The sequence below is a fragment of the Oncorhynchus keta genome, chromosome 10 (genome assembly GCF_023373465.1).
Source record: "Oncorhynchus keta strain PuntledgeMale-10-30-2019 chromosome 10, Oket_V2, whole genome shotgun sequence".
NCBI lineage: Eukaryota > Metazoa > Chordata > Actinopteri > Salmoniformes > Salmonidae > Oncorhynchus > Oncorhynchus keta.
The window spans coordinates 56395488-56408147 of NC_068430.1; the positions used below are offsets into that span (position 1 = coordinate 56395488).

The window sequence follows — 12660 nt, forward strand, 5'->3', positions numbered from 1 at the left end:
GGTGTATCAGTAAGAGATGGGGGTGAAAGCAGAGGGCTCGTTTCAGGGGTTTAGGTTGAGTCGTGGAGCAAATTAATGCCACCCCACTATGAATCCTTGTTATATATATATATATAACCTCCCCCCTTACCATACACAGATCTCTCTACACTCCTTCCACCTTCTCTGGTTACACACACCTTCTCTAGTACACACAGACAGCGATAAACACACGCGCCTCTCCCCCGCCGGTTAGAGGATGTAGTAAGGCAGACGGGCAGGCAGGCCCCAGCAGCCCCTGTGCTCTCAGCCTGCAGGGGTCCTCAAGACAAGCCAAGCACATTAAGGTGTCATAGGACATATCCACTAGAGCGTGGCCCATGATGGGTTTACTCACACACACACACGCACACACACACACACACACACACACACACACACACACACACACACACACACACACACACACACACACACACACACACGCTCGCACACATAGACAAAGACAAACGCACACATACAAAAGAGCACCACTCTGAGTCACGTTTAAGATACGGAGCACAAAGGCCTGGTGTTTTATGGGTCATTTGACTCCACCTTCTTAATCATTATTATCATTATCTGAAATTTGACAGGTGTGTGTCGTATGTGTGTGTGTGTGTGTGTCGTGTGTGTGTGTGTGTCGTATGCGTGTGTGTGTGTCGTGTGTCGTGCGTGTGTGTCGTGTGTGTGCTTGGACCCATGCATGAACCATTCGTTGTCTACCAGCCATTGACAGACAACAAGCCCATGAAGATATATCAACTGCTGTCCCTCTTCATGTCTTCAAAATGAACTCTAGTTTAGGAAAAAGGACATATTAGGTCATTGTAGTCATTTACGACGTGAAGAAAGCAGACAATTATTATCGAAAGAACAACCGAAAAACAGAAAAGCTTTCGCTTGTTCGTAAAAGAGGCGTTTCCATACTGTCTGTCAGAGCATTATCCCTCCAAACATTGCCCCGTATTGTCTTGTTCGTAAAAGAGGCGTTTCCATACTGTCTGTCAGAGCATTATCCCTCCAAACATTGCCCCGTATTGTCTTGTTCGTAAAAGAGGTGTTTCCATACTGTCTGTCAGAGCATTATCCCTCCAAACATTGCCCCGTATTGTCTTGTTCGTAAAAGAGGCGATTCCATACTGTCTGTCAGAGCATTATCCCTCAAACATTGCCCCGTATTGTCTTGTTCGTAAAAGAGGCGTTTCCATACTGTCTGTCAGAGCATTATCCCTCCAAACATTGCCCCGTATTGTCTTGTTCGTAAAGAGGTGTTTCCATACTGTCTGTCAGAGCATTATCCCTCCAAACATTGCCCCGTATTGTCTTGTTCGTAAAAGAGGCGTTTCCATACTGTCTGTCAGAGCATTATCCTCCAAACATTGCCCCGTATTGTCTTGTTCGTAAAAGAGGCGTTTCCATACTGTCTGTCAGAGCATTATCCCTCCAAACATTGCCCCGTATTGTCTTGTTCGTAAAAGAGGCGTTTCCATACTGTCTGTCAGAGCATTATCCCTCCAAACATTGCCCCGTATTGTCTTGTTCGTAAAAGAGGTGTTTCCATACTGTCTGTCAGAGCATTATCCCTCAAACATTGCCCCGTATTGTCTTGTTCGTAAAAGAGGCGTTTCCATACTGTCTGTCAGAGCATTATCCCTCCAAACATTGCCCCGTATTGTCTTGTTCGTAAAGAGGCGTTTCCATACTGTCTGTCAGAGCATTATCCCTCAAACATTGCCCCGTATTGTCTTGTTCGTAAAAGAGGCGTTTCCATACTGTCTGTCAGAGCATTATCCCTCAAACATTGCCCCGTATTGTCTTGTTCGTAAAGAGGTGTTTCCATACTGTCTGTCAGAGCATTATCCCTCCAAACATTGCCCCGTATTGTCTTGTTCGTAAAAGAGGCGTTTCCATACTGTCTGTCAGAGCATTATCCCTCCAAACATTGCCCCTTATTGTCTTGTTCGTAAAAGAGGCGTTTCCATACTGTCTGTCAGAGCATTATCCCTCCAAACATTGCCCCGTATTGTCTTGTTCGTAAAAGAGGCGTTTCCATACTGTCTGTCAGAGCATTATCCCTCCAAACATTGCCCCGTATTGTCTTGTTCGTAAAAGAGGTGTTTCCATACTGTCTGTCAGAGCATTATCCCTCCAAACATTGCCCCGTATTGTCTTGTTCGTAAAAGAGGCGTTTCCATACTGTCTGTCAGAGCATTATCCCTCCAAACATTGCCCCGTATTGTCTTGTTCGTAAAAGAGGCGTTTCCATACTGTCTGTCAGAGCATTATCCCTCCAAACATTGCCCCGTATTGTCTTGTTCGTAAAAGAGGTGTTTCCATACTGTCTGTCAGAGCATTATCCCTCCAAACATTGCCCCGTATTGTCTTGTTCGTAAAAGAGGTGTTTCCATACTGTCTGTCAGAGCATTATCCCTCCAAACATTGCCCCGTATTGTCTTGTTCGTAAAAGAGGTGTTTACATACTGTCTGTCAGAGCATTGTCCCTCCAAACATTGCCCCGTATTGTCTTGTTCGTAAAAGAGGTGTTTCCATACTGTCTGTCAGAGCATTATCCCTCCAAACATTGCCCCGTATTGTCTTGTTCGTAAAAGAGGTGTTTCCATACTGTCTGTCAGAGCATTATCCCTCCAAACATTGCCCCGTATTGTCTTGTTCGTAAAAGAGGCGTTTCCATACTGTCTGTCAGAGCATTGTCCCTCCAAACATTGCCCCGTATTGTCTTGCGTAGCAGTAAACTCCGACGCTCTTTTTTTTTTTTGTCCCTTTCCTAGAAAATACTTTTGCACCAAAGTCTCCTCCATTTGTCTTATAAGCCACTTTCAGTAAACTCATTAGTCTGTAGCTACCCCTTATCTTCTTGTCATTGTTTAGCAAAGTCACTGGGCTGTACGACTGTAATTCTTGTTGCCTTGTACACTGACGAGAGTCTTTGCAGTTGCTCATGCGTATCACACACACACACACACACACACACACACACACACACACACACACACACACACACACACACACACACACACACACACACACACACACACACACACACACACACACACACACACACTCTTCTCAGTGCTAGCTAATTGCGTGGCATAAATATTCATGGCCTCCCTCGTGAATATGGGTCCCCCCTCCCGGTATTGTGAAGCATCTTACTGGAAATGAATGCTAATACTAGTGTCGTTTGTGGGAGGTGGAATATCATATGTTCCCCCTCCTCCTCTTCTGTGTCTGTATATTGTGTTTGTCTGTGCGCTGGTGCATGCGTATGTGTACGCCTCCCCGTTTGTGTGAGTCTGTGTTCGTGTGTGTGCTGGCCATTGTCTGCACTCACAGTCAGCCAAATCACACGGAAGCCCTCTCCAGGGCTCCTAAGCATCTGCCACACATTGACAGTACGCACCCCCCCCACACACACACACACACACACACACACACGCGCACACACACACACACACGCTCCTAACAAAGACCCTGCTCCACAGCCAAGAGCATCCCCATTATCCCAAGGTTGCGGGTTCGAATCCCCAACCTCCTCTCTCACAAAAGACAGCGCAGCCACTTGTTCTAGCCTGTTTTGAATCTTTTCATCAACTCCTTTCCTTTCTCTGGGGGGCACCACGTGTACGTCAAATGGGTTTGAACCCACAGATACTTGGCCGCCCAGCCAACCTCATTAGCATTAGGAGGCTCGACGCCAAACACAGTCTCAGTACAAACAAAGCAAATGTCTTAAGTTCCTGGAGGAAACTTTTTTTGCTTGCCGGCTGTCCTAAACCCGCCTGAATTGGAGGGTGTTTGCGTAACGTTTCCTCAGTACAAAGCCAGGGAATGTTCCTGGAGGAAACTTTGTGCGCTTGCTGTTGGCTGCATTAAACCTGTTTGAAGTAGAGGATATGTGATTGAATCTCGGCTGAAATATAATAACAATGCATATTACATTGTTCTGTTAGATGGCTAGGGATGAGGTTAAAGCTGACGTACTCTGAGTGATTCACACACACACACACACACACACACACACACACACACACACACACACACACACACACACACACACACACACACACAAGTGAGTAAGTCTAGATGCATGTTCACAGGTGTCATGATACAGTCACACTTGGATACATCAGTGTAACAGACACACACACACACACACACACACCCCAGAGGGGTCACTCCAGATTCACGGTGAGGTTTAACGTTTGTGTAGGTCCGCAGGACATTGAGTGACGCCATCAAAACCCACCACTAGGGGCAACAAAAAAAAACATTACAAAACGAGTGCCCCTGCACTCTACGGCGAACTGCTCTACGGCGAACTGCTCTACGGCGAACTGCTCTACGGCGAACTGCTCTACGGCGAACTGCTCTACGGCGAACTGCTCTACTGCGAACTGCTCTACGGCGAACTGCTCTACTGGGAACTGCTCTACTGGGAACTGCTCTACTGGGAACTGCTCTACTGGGAACTGCTCTACGGCGAACTGCTCTACTGCGAACTGCTCTACGGCGAACTGCTCTACTGCGAACTGCTCTACGGCGAACTGCTCTACTGGGAACTGCTCTACTGCGAACTGCTCTACGGCGAACTGCTCTACTGCGAACTGCTCTACTGCGAACTGCTCTACTGCGAACTGCTCTACTGCGAACTGCTCTACTGCGAACTGCTCTACGGCGAACTGCTCTACGGCGAACTGCTCTACGGCGAACTGCTCTACGGCGAACTGCTCTACTGCGAACTGCTCTACTGCGAACTGCTCTACTGCGAACTGCTCTACTGGGAACTGCTCTACTGGGAACTGCTCTACTGGGAACTGCTCTACTGCGAACTGCTCTACTGCGAACTGCTCTACTGCGAACTGCTCTACTGGGAACTGCTCTACTGGGAACTGCTCTACTGGGAACTGCTCTACTGGGAACTGCTCTACTGGGAACTGCTCTACTGCGAACTGCTCTACGGCGAACTGCTCTACTGCGAACTGCTCTACGGCGAACTGCTCTACTGCGAACTGCTCTACTGGGAACTGCTCTACTGCGAACTGCTCTACGGCGAACTGCTCTACTGCGAACTGCTCTACTGCGAACTGCTCTACTGCGAACTGCTCTACTGCGAACTGCTCTACGGCGAACTGCTCTACGGCGAACTGCTCTAAGGCGAACTGCCCTTTGGCGCCGGAGCTCGCGGCTTAAACCATTCTACAATCCGTCCACAACGATTTAGCAAGCCGAGTCGGAATGAATGCCTAATGTTTACAACTGGTTAGCAAAGGTAGTTCATCAAAGGTAAACGATTTATCTGATCTTCGTGACAAGGTTACCTGCTGCTAGCAAGGCATAATGCTATGCTAGTCTATGATAAACTTACACAAATGCTTGTCTAGCTTTGGCTGTAAAGCATATTTTGAAAATCTGAGATGACAGGGTGATTAACAAAAGGCTAAGCTGTGTTCCAATATATTTCACTTGTGATTTTCATGAATAGGAAGATTTTCTAGGAAGATTTATGTCCGTTGCGTTATGCTAATTAGTGTCAGGCGATGATTACGCTCCCGGACCCGGGTTTGAGAGTCACACAAATTAACCAGTCTGAATGACTGCCTAATGTTTACGACTGGTGTAGGTTAATCCTTAACCAGTCTGAATGACTGCCTAATGTTTACGACTGGTGTAGGTTAATCCTTAACCAGTCTGAATGACTGCCTAATGTTTACGACTGGTGTAGGTTAATCCTTAACCAGTCTGAATGACTGCCTAATGTTTACGACTGGTGTAGGTTAATCCTTAACCAGTCTGAATGACTGCCTAATGTTTACGACTGGTGTAGGTTAATCCTTAACCAGTCTGAATGAATGCCTAATGTTTACGACTGGTGTAGGTTAATCCTTAACCAGTCTGAATGACTGCCTAATGTTTACGACTGGTGTAGGTTAATCCTTAACCAGTCTGAATGAATGCCTAATGTTTACGACTGGTGTAGGTTAATCCTTAACCAGTCTGAATGAATGCCTAATGTTTACGACTGGTGTAGGTTAATCCTTAACCAGTCTGAATGACTGCCTAATGTTTACGACTGGTGTAGGTTCATCCTTAACCAGTCTGAATGAATGCCTAATGTTTACGACTGGTGTAGGTTCATCCTTAACCAGTCTGAATGACTGCCTAATGTTTACGACTGGTGTAGGTTAATCCTTAACCAGTCTGAATGAATGCCTAATGTTTACGACTGGTGTAGGTTAATCCTTAACCAGTCTGAATGAATGCCTAATGTTTACGACTGGTGTAGGTTAATCCTTAACCAGTCTGAATGAATGCCTAATGTTTACGACTGGTGTAGGTTAATCCTTAACCAGTCTGAATGACTGCCTAATGTTTACGACTGGTGTAGGTTAATCCTTAACCAGTCTGAATGAATGCCTAATGTTTACGACTGGTGTAGGTTAATCCTTAACCAGTCTGAATGAATGCCTAATGTTTACGACTGGTGTAGGTTAATCCTTAACCAGTCTGAATGACTGCCTAATGTTTACGACTGGTGTAGGTTAATCCTTAACCAGTCTGAATGAATGCCTAATGTTTACGACTGGTGTAGGTTCATCCTTAACCAGTCTGAATGACTGCCTAATGTTTACGACTGGTGTAGGTTAATCCTTAACCAGTCTGAATGACTGCCTAATGTTTACGACTGGTGTAGGTTAATCCTTAACCAGTCTGAATGAATGCCTAATGTTTACGACTGGTGTAGGTTAATCCTTAACCAGTCTGAATGAATGCCTAATGTTTACGACTGGTGTAGGTTAATCCTTAACCAGTCTGAATGACTGCCTAATGTTTACGACTGGTGTAGGTTAATCCTTAACCAGTCTGAATGACTGCCTAATGTTTACGACTGGTGTAGGTTAATCCTTAACCAGTCTGAATGAATGCCTAATGTTTACGACTGGTGTAGGTTAATCCTTAACCAGTCTGAATGACTGCCTAATGTTTACGACTGGTGTAGGTTAATCCTTAACCAGTCTGAATGAATGCCTAATGTTTACGACTGGTGTAGGTTAATCCTTAACCAGTCTGAATGACTGCCTAATGTTTACGACTGGTGTAGGTTAATCCTTAACCAGTCTGAATGAATGCCTAATGTTTACGACTGGTGTAGGTTAATCCTTAACCAGTCTGAATGACTGCCTAATTGTAACCGTAGAGTTGTTTCTGTCTGACTACTGACCACTCCGTGGATGAAGTGATCATTGTAATGTAAATGTTAATAGACTTTGGGGTTTGGGGGGGTGGTGAGGAGAGGAGAGTGAGGTAGAGACTTCAGATGAGCGGAGGCGGGGAGGGGTGCACGGCTCAAATACCAGAGGTCGTCTAGCTAGCGCCTTCCTCCTAAACACACACACTCTGACGTGTGTCTGTGCCAGCCATGGTAACTGTGTGAATGTTGTTATTGAACACACACACACACACACACACACACACACACACACACACACACACACACACACACACACACACACACACACACACACACACACACACACACACACACACACACACACACACACACACACCTAGGCCTCAATGAACCTACTGTCTCACTGTGCCTCCAAGACGATTAGCTAGGTCTCTGACCCTCTCAATTATCTTGTCATTTCTCTCTCTCTCACAATTCAATTCAAGGGGCTTTATTGACATGGGAAACGTGTTGTAGATAATATACAAAAGTGAAATAAACAATTAGAAATTAACAGTAAACATTACACATACAGAATTTTCAAAAGAATAAAGACATTACAAATGTCATATTATGAATATGTACAGTGTTGTATCAATGTACAAATGGTTAAAGTACAACAGGGAAAATAAATAAGCATAAACATGGGTTGTATTTACAATGGTGTTTGTTCTTCACTGGTTGCCCTTTTCTTGTGGCAACAGGTCACAAATCTTGCTGCTGTGACGGCACACTGTGGTATTTCACCCAGTAGATATGGGAGTTTATCCAAATTGGGTTTGTTTTCGAAATCTTTGTGTAATCTGAAGGAAATATGTGTCTCTATGTTCATACATTGGACAGGAGGTTAGGAAGTGCAGCTCAGTTTCCACCTCATTTTGTGGGCAGTGTGCACATAGCCTGTCTTCTCTTGAGAGCCATGTCTACCTATGGCGGCCTTTCTCAATAGCAAGGCTATGCTCACTGAGTCTGTACATAGTCAAAGCTTTCCTTAAGTTTGGGTGAGTCACAGTGTTCAGGTATTCTGCCACTGTGTACTCTTTTTTTAGGGCCAAATAGCATTCTAGTTTACTGTTTTTTTATTAATTCTTTCCAATATGTCAAGTAATTATCTTTTTGTTTTCTCATGATTTGATTGGGTCTAATTGTGCTGCTATCCTGGGGCTCTGTGGTGTCTGTGTTTGTGAACAGAGCCCCGGGACCAGCTTGCTTAGGGGACTCTTCTCCAGGTTCATCTCTCTGTAGGTGATGGCTTTGTTATCTTGTTATGGCTACAATCCCAATACCGGGATCGATATGACAACTACCAGTGAAAATAGAGGACGCCAAATTCAAACCACAGAAATCTCATAATTACAATTCCTAAAACATACATGTGTTTTATATCATTTTAAAGTTAATCTTGTTGTTAATCCCACCAAAGTGTCCGATTTCAAATAGGCTTTTCAGCTAAATCACTACAAACGATTGTTTGTTAGGTCTCCACCAAACCACAATAAGCACAGCCATTTTCCAGCTAAATATAACATAAAAAAAACAGAAATAAAGATCAAATTAATCACTAACCTTGAATTATCTTCATCAGATGACACTCATAGGACTTCATGTTACACAATACATGCATGTTTTTTTTTATAAAGTACATATTTATAAAAAAAAAAATCTAAGTTTACATTGGTTTATTAGATTCACTTGTTCCAAAAACATCAAGTGATTTTGCATAGCCACATCGTTTCAACAGAAATACTCACCATAAATGTAGATGATAATACAAGTTATATACATGGAATTATAGATACACCTCTCCTTAATGCAACCGCTGTGTCAGATTTCAAAAAAAGTTTACGGAAAAAGCAACACATGCAATAATCTGAGACGGCGCTCAGAACAAAAGCCGAATTAGCCGCCACGTTGGAGTCAACAAAAAACAGAAAATACACGATAAATGTTTCCTTACCTTTGACGAACTTCATCAGAATGCAGTCCTAGGAATCCCAGGTCCACAATAAATGCTTGATTTTTTTTGAAAATGTCCGTTATTTATGTCCAATTAGCTATTTTGGTTAGCGCGTTTGGTAAACAATTCCAAAGTCACAAAGCGCGTCCACTATAACGTGACGAAATGTCCAAAAGTTCCGTAACAGTCAGTAGAAACATGTCAAACGATGTACTGAATCAATCATTAGAATGTTGTTTACATATATCTTGAATAACGTTCCAACCGGAGAATTAGAATGACTTCAGATGAGCGAAGGAACGCAGGTCCTTCCCCTGTGAACGCGCATGGTCAACTCGTGGCAGTGGTGACTATTTCCTGTCTCATTCGAGCTTTTCATCCAAGCTACTCAATACTGCCCCTGCAGCCATAAAAAGTTATGGAAGGTTTGGGAATCGCTTCCTTTTAGGTGGTTGAAGAATTGAACGGGTCTTTTCTGGATTTTGATCATTAGCGGGTATCGGCCTAATTCTGCTCTTCATGCATTATTTGATGTTCGACGTTGTACACTGACAATATTTTTGCAGAATTCTGCATGCAGAGTCTCAATTTGGTGTTTGTCCCATGTCTCGCTCTCTCTCGTGCTCTCTCAATTTAAGGGCTTTATTGGCATGGGAAACATATGTTAACATTGCCAAAGCTCTGTCTTCTCTTTCTTTCTTACACTCCCTCTCTCTGTCATGCTCACGATTGCTTGCTTCCTGTATCTCACTCTCTTTCTCTTTCTCTCTTTCTCTCTTCCCCAAATTTCTCTCTCTTTCTCTCTTCCCCAAATTCCTCTCTTTCTCCCCCAAATTTCTCATTCTCTCGCTTCTCTTTGTATTTGCTCTCTCAATTCAGTTCAAAGGGCTTTATTGACACGGGAAACAAGTGTTTACGTTACTAAAATAAACAAACAAAATTGAGAAGACACAAAAACGGCATCAGCAAAAAAAACCACGAACACGTCACACACTCACGTTTCAAAATGATAGTCGTTTCACGTGTGATATCATCAGCGATGTCCAGTGTTTTGGCCCCCTCCCTCTCTCTCCCCTCCCTCTCTCCAAGTCTCTGCTGAGTTTTGGGCAAACATTGGTCTCCATGGCAGTGCCCCCAGCAGTTCTCATACTGTACCTGACCCCTGAGCATAATCAAACCACAGTCAACAATGAGCCTCTCTCAGTTCACACACGCACGCACACTGGTGGTGGTGGTGGTGGTGGTGGTGGTGGTGGTGGTGTGTGTGTGTGTGTGTGTGTAAAACCCAGGCCATAACGCACGCACACTGTGGTGGTGGTGGTGGTGTGTGTGTGTAAAACCCAGGCCATAACAGTGGCAGCCATGGTCACATTACCCCAAACCACTGGTCTCACCCCAATCCTAACCTTCACTATTAGGCAACCACACTCCAAACTGGCCTCAGATCAGCGTACAGCGGCATTGGGCCACTTACATTCCACACCCTTGTCTGAGATGTAACACACTGCTGATTCCTAGTCATTTAGGCGGAGGGGTAGAGAGGCCTTCTATCACCACACTCCAAATTGACCTTAGATCAGTACTTCGCGTCTCTGAGATGAATTTGCGAACTTCATTCGTGTTTGCAGATGGCCTAAAAGTTTGTTACGGCGCATGAAAGTTCACATGTCCGACAATTTTGTACATTCAAGCGGCTCCCCTGTGAAGTCGCGACTTGCGATTTTACATGTGGAATCACATGAGAAAAGGTCGGCAGTCAGACTTCTACAGTGGGTGGTCTCTAAAACTGATCCGCATTTGGTGCGACGTGTGTGAGACTTTTGGCAGTGGCAAAGAGAGTGTCTCTCTGACAGACAGCAGCTGGATCTCAACCTGCCTGCAGATGGTGTGGGTGTGTGATTTGAGTTTGCATTTCTGAAAAAGAGGAATAAAGGAACGGAACAAATCCTTCCACCATCAACTCCTACTCCTTCCTCTGTTTCCCCCTAGATCTCTCTTCCTCTCTCCCCCTAGCTCTCTTTCTATTTCTCTCTCTCTTTCTATTTCTCTCTCTCTTTCTATTTCTCTCTCTCTTTCTTTCTCTCTCTCTTTCTTTCTTTCTCTCTCTTTCTCTTTCTCTCTCTTTCTCTCTCTCTTTCTCTCTCTCTCTTTCTCTTTCTCTCTCTTTCTCTCTCTTTCTATTTCTCTCTTTCTATTTCAATTTTCAATTCAATTCAAGGGCTTTATTGGCATGGGAAACGTGTTAACATTGCCAAAGCAAGTGAGGTAGACAACATACAAAGTGAATATATAAAGTGAAAAACAACTATATATATATATATATATATATATATATATATATATATATATATATATATACAATGTACAAATAGTTAAAGGACACAAGATAAAATGAATAAGCATAAATATGGGTTGTATTTACAATGGTGTTTGTTCTTCACTGGTTGCCCTTTTCTCGTGGCAACAGGTCACAAATCTTGCTGCTGTGATGGCACACTGTGGAATTTCACCCAGTAGATATGGGAGTTTTTCAAAATTGGATTTGTTTTCGAATTCTTTGTGGATCTGTGTAATCTGGGGGAAATATGTCTCTCTAATATGGTCATACATTGGGCAGGAGGTTAGGAAGTGCAGCTCAGTTTCCACCTCATTTTGTGGGCAGTGAGCACATAGCCTGTCTTCTCTTGAGAGCCATGTCTGCCTACGGCGGCCTTTCTCAATAGCAAGGCTATGCTCACTGAGTCTGTACATAGTCAAAGCTTTCCTTAAGTTTGGGTCAGTCACAGTGGTCAGGTATTCTGCCGCTGTGTACTCTCTGTGTAGGGCCAGATAGCATTCTAGTTTGCTCTTGTTTTTTTGTTAATTCTTTCCAATGTGTTAAGTAATTATCTTTTTGTTTGGTGTTATTATTTGGTGTTTTACGTTGTACAGGGAGGATATTTTTGCAGAATTCTGCGTGCAGAGTCTCAATTTGGTGTTTGTCCCATTTTGTGAAGTCTTGGTTGGTGAGCGGACCCCAGACCTCACAACCATAAAGGGCAATGGGCTCTATGACTGATTCAAGTATTTTTAGCCAAATCCTAATTGGTATGTTGAAATTTATGTTTCTTTTGATGGCATAGAATGCCCTTCTTGCCTTGTCTCTCAGATCGTTCACAGCTTTGTGGAAGTTACCTGTGGCGCTGATGTTTAGGCCAAGGTATGTATAGTTTTTTTGTGTGCTCTAGGGCAACAGTGTCTAGATGGAATTTGTATTTGTGGTCCTGGTGACTGGACCTTTTTTGGAACACCATTATTTTGGTCTTACTGAGATTTACTGTCAGGGCCCTGGTCTGACAGAATCTGTGCATAAGATCTAGGTGCTGCTGTAGGCCCTCCTTGGTTGGTGACAGAAGCACCAGATCATCAGCAAACAGCAGACATTTGACTTCGG

At 43.9% G+C, this 12660-nt stretch overlaps 1 protein-coding gene and 1 long non-coding RNA gene across 3 annotated transcripts in view; both read left to right on the forward strand.

The window, feature by feature from the left end:
* Positions 1 to 12660, forward strand: part of LOC118389002 (plexin-A1-like) — a 302199-nt gene that overhangs the window by 130113 nt on the left and 159426 nt on the right. The gene's annotated exons all lie outside the window — the stretch shown is intronic.
* On the forward strand, positions 464 to 2893 carry LOC127932250 (uncharacterized). 2 transcript variants are annotated; one of them, XR_008144672.1, is made up of 4 exons: positions 464 to 1078; positions 1431 to 1572; positions 1994 to 2490; positions 2562 to 2893. It is a non-coding gene; the product is annotated as an uncharacterized LOC127932250 (long non-coding RNA). The 2 variants fall into 2 exon arrangements; XR_008144673.1 differs by lacking the exon at positions 1431 to 1572.